Below are 10,679 nucleotides of genomic sequence, written 5' to 3'. Positions count from 1 at the left end.
CTTAAACAACCCCCCATACCAAGCCCGTGCAGCAGGATACCCTTGTCCACACCCCATCTCTTATTGCAATCCTGCCATTCACATGACATTCCAGTGTATACACCTGTGCTGTCCAATGTAAGGTCACCAGCCACAGTGGCTATTTAAATATGTGAACTATAGTAAAATTAAATTAAGCATTCAGTTCTACAGTTACACATTTCAAATGCTCATAGTCACATGTGGTTAGTGGCTACTGTAGAGGACAGCACAGATACAAAACTTTTCCATCATAGCAGAGAATTCTGTCGGACAGTCCTGCTCTAGACATTCTGAACACATTTCAATCTCTCCAGTATACCAGTATACCATGCTCTCTTCTGTTGCCTTCAAGTCTTTGCATAAGCTGTTGCAACTGTCAGGAACACACACACACACACACACACACACACACACACACACACACACACTGCCTTGCTTTAGCCAATTCCTACCTCTCTGTTTAAACATCACTTCCTGGGTTGCCTTTCCTAGACCCTGGATTGGTTTGAAGTTCCCCTCTCTGTGTTCCACTAAGTGTTAGTTGCTCGGTTGTGTCCGACTCGTTGCAACACCATGGTTTGTAGCCCACCAGGCTCCTCTGTCCATGGGCTTCTCCAGGCAAGAATACTGAAGTGAGTTGCCATTTCCTTCTCCTCAGGGGATTTTCCCACCCAGGGATTGAACTCAGGTCTCCCACATTGCGGGCAGATTCTTCACTGTCTGAGCCACCAGGGAAGCCCTTGTGTTCCATGATACTTTGCGTTTCTCTGACAGTAACCCATTGTCCATTAGGGTTAACATTTAATTGTCTGGCCTCATCTTTAATAATAATAAGAGCCTCCTGAGCAGTTACTATATGCCAGATACTGCTCAGTGCTTTGCATGTAATTCTCAGAGCAACCTTATTTCACAGATTAGGAATTGAGGCTGGGCAAGACTGGACACACTGTCCAAGGCCACAAAGCTGGGAGGTGACAGAACAAGTATTCGAATCTGGAGCCACGCCTTTACACACCAAGCTCTCCAAGAGGTGAGATCTTGCTTATTTTGCTGTATCCTCAGCACCTAGCACAGTGCCTAATCCCAGGTGGTGCTCAAGAAACCTTTGAATTATGATTGTAATGCAGAGGACATTACTGTGCTGTTGGGGGAAAAGTAAAGAGTAAGTGGAGACTCTCAAGTCCTTCAGTGACAGTTGGGTAGACAACCCTAATTGCAAGTCAAGTTTATAAAAAGTCCTCAGATTATCAATCATCAGGAAAATGCAAATCAAAACCCACAATGAAATACCACTTGACACCACTAGGATAGCTATAATTAAAAAGACAGATTATACACTACCTTTAAATCAACTAGAATACAATAAATTTTTTAAAAGACAGATAATGATATGTATTGGTGAGGATATGGAGAAGTTGGAACCCTCATACACTGCTGGCAAATTATACAACAGTGCTGCCGCTTTGGAAAACAGTCTGCTTGTTCCTCAAAAAAATTAAACATAGAATTACCATATGACCCAGCAATTCCACTCATGGGTATATACTCAAAAGAAATGGGAAATGTCTAGAATAGGGGACTCTGTGGAGATAGAAAGTAGATTGGTGGTTGCCTATGGAGATAGAAAGTAGATCCCTACAGATGTGGGGAGTACTGGGGAACTGAAGGGTACAGGGCTTTTTTTTTTTTTGGCTGTGCCTATGTGTAACTTTTGAGGATCTTAGTTCCTCAACCAGGAATTGAATCTGGGCCGCAGCAGTGAAAGCACTGAATCTTAAATACGAGACCACCAGGGAACTCCCAGTACAGGGCTTCTTTGCAGGGAGAGGGTGATGAAAAGGTTCTAAATTTGATTGTGATGATGGTTGTAGATATGCCAAAAACCATTGAATTGTACACTTTATGTTGGCAAACTATATCTTTAATTTTATCTTTAAAAAAAAGAGGTCCTCTGAGCAGACTGCCTGTGTTTTTAGTCAGAAATGAATCAAGCAGAGAAACATAGCTTTCTCAGTCCCAATGCTACTGAACTCATATTTGAAGAAGCTTCATCTAGTCCAGTTTCCATTGGAGGAAAATCTCCCCCAAGCAGTCTTTATGTTTGGCCTTTCCATATGTTTCAATTCCATGTGTTACACTTAGTAACTTTTTATAAAGACATGTTTTTTCACTTGAATTTGTTTTCAGAATCAATTTTAAGGAAGACAAGTGATTCAAAGCAAGTTCAGCAGAGATATTCTTTGGAGAGGGTGGGAAGGCAACTGCCTTTTTGATGTGTAACATTTGAACCATTTGAGTTTTTCACCACTGACTTAAAAAACAAAAAAAGGGCATCTCTTGCAGAGCTAAAAATGAAAAAAAAAAAGACACAAACCCAGCTCAACTATGCAAGAAGTGTCTAAAGCCTGTGCATAATTAATGTAAATTCTAAAGAGATGTGGGAAAGAGAAGTGCAGAGTGGGAAGGCCATAGCTGCTCTGGCCTTAGAGAGAAGGAAAGGTGGGACTTAGGGGAAGTCAGTGCACAACCAGAGCCTGCTCCTTTGCTTCTCCCAAGACTTGGTCCAGAGCCTGGGCTGGGCCGGTGACCTGGCTAGGTGGAGCCTCTCTGAGCAGCTCTGTGTCTGAGACTGACAAAGAAGTAGAAATAAGCCAGTTTAGGAGGCTGAACAGGCTTCCTGGAACAAGGGAGGAGACTGGAGTTGAGCAGGCTGGTACTGGAAGAGAAAAATACTAGCTGAGGTAGCCAGGAAGGCCAAGAATGCCTCCTGCAGGAGGGATGTCCTGCGAAGTCCTGCGAGTGTGGGTGCAGTCTGCCTGGCCTGGGAGATCCTTGCTCTCAGCGGAAGCAAGCTGCCTCTTCTCAAGCAGTCTCTGCCCCCGCCCTGGGAGCACAGCTCAGCCTGGCCCAGATGTGGGCCCTCTGTCCCAGGACCCAGAATAGCCACAGCCAGGCCCCGGGACAAATCTGGGAGCCCAAGTTCACAGCCTCTGGAGAATTTTCCGGACCTTGGGCTGGGGCTGGGCCCGTTCTCAACAACCCCCAGCTACTGGCTTATGGATATCCGATTTTACTACTGCAAAGACCAGAAGGGAAGGATATTCTGCCGTCTGGGAGACAGGAGAGAAAGGGGAGTGGAGAGGCGGAGTCGAGATAACGATGGGGCATTGAGAGGAACCGCTGGTCAAAGGTCCTACAAAGTCAAGGCCGGTAAGAGAGACACAGCCTGAGACCAGAGATCCAGACAGTCTGGCCAGAACCAGCGACAGCGATAGGAGAAAGACCAGACACAGGCAGAGTCAGCCTGGGCCAAGGAAGCATCAGATAGCCTGACTGAGGCAAAGGATTACCCAGGGTGTGTCCAAGGTCGAGCCGAAGAACACGCGATAGAGCACGGAGGGGTGAAGGCGAACCAGGAGACCAAGCAGGGAGACGCAAAGGGCCTGCCTTTACGCCGCAGCCACGCCAACACCCCGGACGCCTCTGCAGTGCGCCTCAGCCACGCCCACACCCCACGACTCCTCCCCTCCGCGCCTCAACCACACCCATATCGTGCGAAGGCTTGGCTCCGCGCTTCAACGCCCCCCTCACACATATCCAGTTTCCCGAGGGAGTCCCCCCCCCAGTATCCCCCCCCCCGTTAACGTCACCTCCGGCGCCCGCCCAGGTGAGGTCCCGCCTTTTTCCCCACATGCCACAGGACGCAAGTGTCCGCGGTTAGTGGTAGGAGCGCGGCAGTGCTTCCCAGCCGACGCCCCACTCCCCTCCTCAGTCACAGCACAGCGAGGGAGTCGGGGCGTCCAGGCTGGGACTCCTGCTTCTCTCCAGGGGAGCGGGTGTGCGCCCGCGGTGTGGTGCACCCAGGGCTGGGGAGGCACCTGCCTCGCACTCTCCGGACGCGGGTAAGGTTGGAAACGCGCTCTCGGGCCGGGCCTTCACAGCGTTTTCTTTTTCACTCTGACCACCTTGGGAGGTAGATCTGTGATCTCCATTCAGAGAAGGGATCCAAACATGAACGGGCTTGCTCTGGATCACAGCATAGTTCGCAAGTGACGGTGGTGGGATTTGAACACAGGCAGTCTCGCCAACTTTTGCCTTCCCATCTCTTTTATTCACAAAGTCACAAAGATTTATTGTATAACTTACACCCTTAAAATTTTTAATGTGCTTGGTAATTTTTAAGAATGTACACACTTTTAAAGCTAACAGTTCTAGAATTTTGACAAAAGTATATAACCATATGACCATCACAGTGGTCAAGATACAGAACGTTGTCATCACCCCAAAATGTGCTCTGGTGCTCCTTTGCCAGCCCCTCCTTCACTGCCATACTCTGATAACCAAGGATGATTTCCGTTCTCGCAGCTTTGTTTTCAAGAACGTCACGTGAATGGAATCGCGTACTGTGTCATCCTGTCTTCTTCTAAGGGCCCACATCACATGTCTTGCTCTTGCTGCAGTTCCCCTTGGCAGTGTCTGACCCCCCTCCCAGGCCCCTAGACTTTGAGGAGAGTTTGTCCTCACTGCCTGGGGCTGCTGCAAACCTGGAAAAGGAAGGATGTTGTGAAGCTGTTTTAGTCCCTTCAGGCTGCTGCTGCATACACAGTAGCTTATAAACAATAGAGGTTTATTCCTCTTAGTTCTGGAAACTGGGAGTTCAAGTCAAGTCCCCAGCATGGTCACACTGGGGAGGCCCTCTTCCTGGATGGAGCCAGCACCTCTTCCTGGTGTCCTCATCCTAACTCACGGAGTCTCCTTTGTAGGAGCACTGATATCATTCATGAGGGCTCCATCCTCCTGAACTAAGCACTTATCAAAGCCCCCCCTCCTAATACCATCATATTGGACATTAAAATTTTGACCTGGGCTGGGGGACACACAAATATTCAGACCATAGCAGAGGAAATGACAAGGTGACTCAGGAACCAGGGACAGGAGCTCAGAACAACACTTAGAACATTTCAGAAATACCACTCACATTTAGACTTTATTGGGTAAGTCATGGAGAGTGACTTAGATTTGAACGTGAGACCCTCCCTCAGACCCGTATAGTGCCCTGGGGGCTGCCTCTTTGCTAAGAAATCAGAGTAGAAAGGTTGTTGTCCAGAAAGGTTGGGTGTCCAGGCTAGCACGGCTTGCAAGCGGCCCTTAGGTCCAGAGAGTTGGAGAGAGAACAGGAAAGCTAATGCATCAGAGTTTCCTTTGGTTCTCTGCATTGTCTCCTTTGGTCACAGGTCTACTTTTTCTCTTTGCTCTTTGGAGAACTCTGCCTTTCATGAGAGAGGCTTTCCTTGAATGTCTTGCACCAAAAAGCCAGCTGTGTGGATGGGGCTTCACTGAGCACCTCCAAGTTTAGCAGACAGGTGTCCACTTCATTGACCCCCTCCCCAGCTCAGCAGGGTCTTCTTTATAACTTATGTCCTTGGGGCATTAGGAGGTCTCAGCTTCTGCACTGAGTTACACGTGGTCATCTACCATCCAGGGCCAAACATTGCTGGCCGTGCCCTGCCTGGTTTCCCCTCCCACTCTCTTTGTCCCTGTTGACATACTTTTTAAAAGTTAATTTATTTTTGGCTACACTGGAGCTTCCTTGATGTGTGTGTGCTTTCTCTAGTTGCAGCGGGTGGGCTTCTCATTGTGGCGACTTCTCTGGTTGCTGAGCCCTGGGTCTAGGGCTTACAGACTCAGTAGTTGGTGGCGCATGGGCTTAGTTGCCCCAAAGCCTACGGAACCTTCTGCGTTGGCAGGCAGATTCTTAACCACTGGACCATCTGGGGAGTCCTGCACCTTTTTTTTTTTTTTTTTTTCATCTTCTATGATCACTTTAGAAGGATTTGGAAAGAAACCATTTTAATACTGGAAGACCAACCATGACTGTGATGTATTATGTCTATTTTCAAGACAGTCTGGAGTCATCCCCATGTCCTCACCCCCAAAAAACGAAGACATTTAAATTGAGGAAACGTGCAGACCACCTTTTGGAGGCGTTCATGATATAAGGAAGCAGGGAGTGGCCAGTACCTGGAAGGAGATGTGGAGTCAAGGTAGGAGGGATTAACTGTTTAAAGATCAGCTATCCATGTAGTGACAGATTCTGTTTATACGCTAATGAATGATTCAACAATGGTCAATGCAGGGGGAGGGTACCTGCACCAACAGAGACCTCGAGAAGATCAGAGGGTGGCCCCAGTGAAGGGACTCATCTGTTCATGTAGTGAGAAAAGAAGGCAAAATGGGTCCAAGTGCAGACAGGTTTCAGGTCAAGGGTGGGAAGGTCCAATGGCCTGTGTTTTCTCTAAGAAACGTTGAGTCAAGGCCACCATCTGGGAATGAGGGTGTGGGAAGTTTGAAGAAATAGAACCTATTACCTCTTAGAGAAATGGAGGAGGACTTGAGTTTTGTTAACATTAATTGAAAATGAGGAGTCTGTCCGCCATTGTGGGCCCGAGAAGTGAAGAGCGAGAGGGGAAGAGGAGCGTGCAAGCGGAAGAGACGAGCCCCTTCCACCAACTCCCGAGCGCGAGGCAGTCTTTCTGGCTTCTCAGCGAGCGGCGGCGGCAGGAAGAGCCTCTCGGCCGAGGGCGGCAGCCAGCTGCTGTGAGTGCACAGGGAGAGGCCCAGGCGGCGGCGGCTGCAGCAGCAGCAGCAGCAGCTCTCGGGTTGCGGTGAACAATGTCAGCCACTAGCGTGGATCAGAGACCTAAAGGGCAAGGAAATAGAGTTTCAGTACAAAACGGTTCGATTCATCAAAAAGATGCTGTACATGATGATGATTTTGAGCCATACTTAAGTAGCCAAATCAGGGACTTAGAAGATTAGTTTTTTGGCATTCCACAGAGATGCTTCAGGTCTGCCTAGGGGAGACCTGGGGAGGGTAACCTGGATCCCACCTGTGTAGCAACCAGAGCTGTGCTTTGCATTTTATGTGATTTATATGTTGGAATTCTGCATACAATTTCACATAAAGCATTGGAAAGTCATTGATTTTTTTTTTTAAGACTGTAAGGGCATTTACATTAGTGAATCCAGTTTTTAAATTGTATCATAAAAGTTTCCTTATGTTGGGACAAAAACATCTATAAAAGGTTTGTTTTAATGTGATGTTTAAATGAAAGGTCTTATGCTTTCTATTAATTAAATCACTTAAATCAATGATGAATCAATGTAATGTGCTGTTTAAAGAGATATATTAAAAGTTTGATACCAGTGAGACTATATTTTACCACCTCCTCCTTGCCGATACTAATGAATAGGTTTTTACCAGTTACCTTTCTGTAATAACTAAAAATAATGATCTAATCAGGGTAAATGGTACTAAGACTTCCGCAGTGGCTCAGCAGGTAAAAGAATCCACCCACCAGTGCAGGAGACACGGGTTTGACCCTGGGTTGTGAATGTCCCCTGGAAAAGGAAATGACAAGTCACCCCAGTATTCTTTCCTGGGAAATATAGTCAGAGGAGCCTGGGGGGCTACAGTCCCTGGGGTCCTAAAGAGTCTGACACGACTTAGCAACTGAGCATGAGCATGAACACTATAGAATATTGAAAACTGGCTTTATTGGAGAGCAAAATTGAAAATTATCTGAAATCTTAAAGATAAGCCTTACAAAATTTAAATTTGTTGTGGTTACTTAGCTGAAATAGAAAATACAAATTGACCTTTTAAAGTAGATTAGTGAAAACTTGTACTGGTGAAATATTTGAAGTAATTATTGGGAGATTTAAAGTTATGCAAGTATTTATAGCTTCTTGCACTGACCTAGCTGAAATAATTGTTTAATTAAATTTTCAACGAAAAACACAGTATGTCTTTAAAATGAAATCCCTCCATCTGATTTTGCTATTATAAATAATAAAAATTATATTCTTTAGTCTGGAAAGGTTTTTACTGTTTGTTTTATATACTTAGAGCTAAATCAGTTCAAACTCAGAGATGCTTTAAAAACAGATTGTTGGTCTTTTACTTCTGTGACAGTATATTTCTTCTATTTTCCTAGTGCTCAATATCTTAGGAAATAATTTTCATAGTAATTTAAAAAGTAAATGTCCTTCAAGACTTAAAATTAGTTCTCTATAGTTCCTCAAAATAGTCTAACAAGGAAGTTGATTGAAAATTCAGGTTTAATTACTGTTAAAATATGCCATGTGATTTATGCATATAAATTTGAAGAATAAATTGAGAAACACCAAAAAAAAAAAAAAAGAAACCAGTCAACTTGAGTGTGTGGTACACTCCCCCTGGAAGGTGGGGGAAGACAGGTGCAGGACTCGTCCAGGCTTGGGGTTTTACTAGGTGACTAGGAAGGAGGAAGAGGTGTGTTTCCAAGGGTGGGGTTATATGGAGGATTCAGACCCTCTCCTACCTCCCCACCATCCAGACATCGGGGATGCGCAGCAGCTCCTAGGACCCTGGATACCCCAAAGCTCAAGGGGTTCCTGGCATCTCTTAAAAAGAAGCCAGAAACCACATTACAGCTGGTGCACAAAACTGCCCGAGCCTGAGAAACAGGGAAAATGTCAGAGAAGGAAAAAGATGAAAGATGCTCTCCAAAGGCTGAATAGGGGGCCTTGCTCCTGTGCTAAAGTCATGTCCAACTCTGCGACCCCATGGACTGTAACCACCAGGCTCCTCTGTCCATGGGATTCTCCAGGCAGGAAACTGGAGTGGGTAGCCATGCCCTCTTCCAGGGGGATCTTCCTGACCCAGGGATCAAACCCACGTCTCTTATGTCTCCTGCATTGACAGGCAGGTTCTTTACCACCTGCTCCACCTAGGAAGCATGAAGGAACCTCAAGCTGACCCTGTCAAATTAAGGGGCTCTCCTGCCAGGAACTGGAATGGGGCTCTGAGTTCATGTCTGTACCTCAGACTTGCAGATGTGCAAAGGCCTCTCCTTGGTATCTACCAGCTCTGAATTCACATGTGCCATAGTTAGTTTAATTCTGACTTTATTATTTTTTAATTAATTAATTTATTTTAATTGGAGGCTAATTACTTTACAATATTGTAGTGTTTTTTTGCCATACATTGACATGAATCAGCCATGGGTGTACATGTGTCCCCCATCCTGAACTCCCCTCCCACCTCCCTCCTGACTTTATTATTTTTAAAATTTTATTTATTTATTTGATTTTGGCTGTGCTGGGTCTTCATTGCTGTGTGCAGGGCTTTCTCTAGTTGCAGTGAGCAGGGGCTGCTCTCTGGCTGTGGTGCACAGGCTTCTCATTGTACTGGCTTCTCTTGTTGCAGAGCAGGGGCTGTAGGTGTGAGGGCTTCAGTAGCTGTGGTGCACGAGCTTAGTTACCCCAAGGCATGTGCAATCTCCCTGGACCAGGGACTAAACCTGTGTCCCCTGTGTTGGCAGGTGGATTCTTCTCTTTTTCTTTTGGCGGGTGAATTCTTAACCACTGGACTACCGGGGAAGTCCTAATTCTGACTTTGAGGGTTGGTTTTATGGAAATATTTCTTCTTTTTCTTTGCTCTTAGCTATATATATAATTTTCACCACGTGGCTTGTGGGATTTCAGTTCTAATTAGAGTTTTCATCTTTTTTGGATATATGCCCAGGAGTGGGATGGCTAAATTAAATGGTACCTCTATTTTAGTTTTTTACCCTTCATACTGTTCTGCATAGCAGCCACACCAATTATATTCCCACCAACGGTGTACAAGTGTTCCCCTTCTCCACACCCTTTCCATCATTTGTTATTTGTAGAATCTTTGATGATGCCCATTCTGACCAGTATGAGGTGATAGCTCATGGTAGTTTTGATTTGTATTTCACTAATAATTAGCAACATTATTAATCAGCACATTTTTCATGTTCTTCTTGGCCATCTGTATGTTTTCTTTGGAGAAATATCTATTTAGGTCTTCTGCCCATTTTTTGACTGGGTTGTTTGTTTCTTATTGAGCTATACGACCTGTTTATGTTTGGAAATTAAACCCTTGTTGATCATATCATTTGCAAATATTGTCTCCTCCTCCATAGGTTATCTTTTCTTTTTGTTGATGGTTTCCTTTGCTGTGCAAAAGATTGTAAATTTGATTAGGTCCCATTTGTTTATTTTTGCTTTTATTTCCTTTGCTTTTCCTCTCCTCCGTTTTTATCACCTTCTACCAAGGACTCCTATTGTCTGTACGTTACTGCTTCTACTTTTATCCTCTGTATCTTTTAGCTTCTCTTTTATATTATCTGTTCCTTTTTTCTTTTTTACTTTTGGGGAATTTCTGTCATTCTAGTTCATTAACTCACTCTTCAGCTAATTCATCCATTCAAGACATACCTTGAAAGTACATGTAACACGTGTGCAGGCTCTTTAGGGTGACCCTGGAACACAAAAGGTAAGGGGCAGAAGGTGGAGATGCAAACTTTGTGTGGGACATGTCCCACAATATTTGAATATTGTTCTTTAGTCCAACTATTATATATTTAACCTAGTATCTCTTATTGGTTCTTTTTGATGTTTTTGTGTTCTTGTTTTGTAGTTCCAATTTCTTCCTTATATCTTTTAACATGTTCATTAGTCTAATTTAAAAATCCTTATTCTGAAGATAATTCAGTGTGTAACTTCTCTCCTGAAAGTGGTGATGCCCTTAACCCGTGAGATCTAACACTGTCTCCAAGTCAATGTCTCCCAGCTGGTGTCACTGAAGT

Source organism: Bubalus kerabau, chromosome 4 (genome assembly GCF_029407905.1).
Source record: "Bubalus kerabau isolate K-KA32 ecotype Philippines breed swamp buffalo chromosome 4, PCC_UOA_SB_1v2, whole genome shotgun sequence".
Classification (NCBI taxonomy): Eukaryota; Metazoa; Chordata; class Mammalia; order Artiodactyla; family Bovidae; genus Bubalus; species Bubalus kerabau.
The sequence above is the reverse complement of the archived record's forward strand: the minus strand, read 5'-3'. Positions refer to the sequence as shown.